Source organism: Arachis ipaensis, chromosome B2, assembly GCF_059453495.1.
Source record: "Arachis ipaensis isolate K30076 ecotype BB chromosome B2, ASM5945349v1, whole genome shotgun sequence".
Taxonomy (NCBI): domain Eukaryota; kingdom Viridiplantae; phylum Streptophyta; class Magnoliopsida; order Fabales; family Fabaceae; genus Arachis; species Arachis ipaensis.
In genome coordinates this window covers 85,860,019-85,863,085 of record NC_142437.1, presented here as the reverse complement: position 1 = coordinate 85,863,085, position 3,067 = coordinate 85,860,019, and positions in this window count along the sequence as shown.

Below are 3,067 nucleotides of genomic sequence, written 5' to 3'. Positions count from 1 at the left end.
GAATATGTTTGCCTTTTGCTTCTTTGTTAGTTCTTGATAGTTTTAGGATTTAGTTTCCTTTGTTTCTTATTTGATTTTATTTTCATTTTTTCTTGCTATCATGAATTCTCACTTTGGCTATGAGTTTGGTTCTCACTATGTTGTAGGAAATGAGGACTATAATGAGAATGTGTATCAAATATGGGATAATCAAAGGTGGGAGGAGCCATATGTATATGATCAATCTTCATGGCAACAACCTCCACCAATGCACTATGAAGAAGAGCCATTCTATGATGCATATCAATCCAATGGCTATGGTGAATCTCCTTGTGACTTTCAAGAACCACCACCATATGCCTATGAGTCATATCCTCAACATGAACCTCAACCACACTCACAAGCCTATTTTCACCAAATACCTCCATATGACCCTAATCCATATCCATCCTACCAACCACCTTTTGAACCATATGAGCCATACATGGAACCACCATTCCAAGATTACTACTCCCAAGAACCATCTCAATACACACTACCACATCCTTACCAAGAAGAATCACCTTCCTATTATGAACCCTTTCTCTAAGACAATGAACCCTCTTATCCATCCCAATCCTCAATGGATGAAACCCTTAGCCTTATACTTCAAGGGCAAGGAGAAATACAAAGGGAGACACTAGAATTTGTGGCTACCTTGACCAAGGTAGTAATCATCTTAACCTCCCAATGCTTGAGCACTCAAAGCACTCCCATGGTCACATGTGGAGAATCAATTGAAAAGCATAGCATGAAGGAGAGATTGGAAACTCCGGTAGAGAATGAGGAGTGTTATTTTGTTTTAGAGCAATTGGAGAAGCTTATGATCATTGAAGAAGAGGAAGAAGTGGTTGAAGACTTAGGAGATGCGGAACCTCCTTGGAAACCTAGAGTTGAGGAAGAATGTGCACAACCTCCAAGGCATATTCCATATGAAGTCTTGGAGGTAATGAAGCAAGAATTGAGTTCCCTTGGTGATGAAGATCATGCATCCAACCTTCTTGGTGGTGAATCCTTTGAATTTGAAGAACCTTCTCCCAATGAGATAGAAAGTAATGTGGAGGTAGATTTCTCTCTTCCTTCCATTTATGATTTGAGTGATGGAGAAGAGCTAGATGAAATTGATGAACAAAGGATTGAAGTTGAAGAAATTTATGAAGAGGTGGAGATTGACAAGGAAGAACATAAGGGAGTAGAGCTTGCAAGGACATTAGAGATACCTCTCCCCAAGCCATCACCATCCATTCTTTCATTCAAGTGGGTAAATTCCTTACACTTAAGCTTTATTATTCCCCTTGAATATAGTTTACTTGAAACGGATGGTCAACTTAGATATATTTGTGGCTTTAAGAGCAAAAGGGAGATGGCTAGTGGTTGGAAATATCATTCTAGGTTCATGATAGTTACACGTTCAAAGCTTAATTACAACGGTTGGTGTAGAACTAGATTCTTGGGTCTAGGATGTTGTTTGGTTTCTTAAATGAGAATTCCAAAACTATGGCCCCCACATGGATCAATGAGAATCAACTTCAAGACGGGTGTGAAAATAAAGTGTGGGATCCCAGATTACAAGAAGAGGATCAACTTTGGGAGCCCCAAGCTTGTGAAGAACTCCATAACACTTGGTGCAACGAATAAGAAATCTTGGGGCACAATGGAGAACCAAGCATTGGTGGGAGTTCCAAGATGAATTCAAGCACAAGCCACCTTGAGAGGAGCTCAAGTCCAACTTAAGGACAATAAACAAAAGTGCTAGGTGGGAGACACCCCACCATGATAACTTCTTTTCATTTTTTCTTTTTGTACATATTGGTAATTAGTTAAATTCATGTTTTGATTAGTTTTTTGAGCTTATTTGGTAGTTTAGTATGTTAAATAAGGTTTTATGGTGTTTTGGTAGTTGTTTGGAGGTTTGGAATGCTTGGATTGGTGCAAAAACATAGAAAAATTTTGAAAAAAAATACAGAGCACCATCCGCGCGTATGCGCACTGCGCGCGTACGCGTGCATCAAGAATTTTTGCCCACCCACGCAGACGCGCCATGTACGCGTACGCGTGGATTGAGAAATTCCACCCCAAGCCAAAAACCCGAGAGTTGTGCGAACGTTGCACGCGCATTGTGCCTTTCACACAAAACAACTTGTGCGTACGCGCACATGACTCGTACGCATCACTCTCGAAATAAGCCATCGACGCGGATGCGCCATGTACGCGTACGCGTCGCGTCCATTGCACCACCATCCGCGCGTGCGCGCCATGCGCGCGTACGCGCCGATGTTCTTCCTTCAACACATCTCTTTTCTTCTCCTCTTTCCATTTCTTTCCTTCTCCTTTCTTCTTCCCTTCTCCTACCCTTCATCCAACACTCCCAAATACCATTGATAACTATTTATTTTAGTTAGTTAGTTAGTTGATTAGTTAGTTTTAGTTAGTTTTCATTTCATTTTCTCTTTTTCATTGTAAGTGTTGGATTGTTAATTTTGTTTACCATTAATTGTTGCTAAGTATTAAAAAGGGATGTTATCTTAACATCATTATGTTTATAATCTTTGTTGGATTCTACTATTGAGGTTTTATTTTGCTACTTGGTTTTTAGTTCTTCATGCTTACCTTTTAAGAATACCAAGTGATGGGAATTGCCTTCGAGCTTGTAACTCTTCTTGAATTACATGATTCGGCCACCATGTGATTTGAACCCTATTCTTTGATTAGGCGATCTCTAGATATTGGATGTTGAGCATTTACTTCAATGCATTGTGTTTCATGATTATATGCATCCATATGCTTTTAGCTTGAATACTTTCATGATTCTTTAATGCTTGTTTTACCTTACAAGTTTACTTAAAGCATCTCACGCACACTAGAATAGGTGAAGTGCATGCTTCTTTTGTGACATCGCCTTTTGTGCTAGTGTGTGTTCTAAAAGGCGCCTAATTTAGAATTCACACACTCATTTTTCATTACTGTCACACTAATTCACTCACTCAATTCTAGTGATTATTACCTCATTCCAACAATGTATGCTTCCTTGCTTTTGTATTTTCTTATC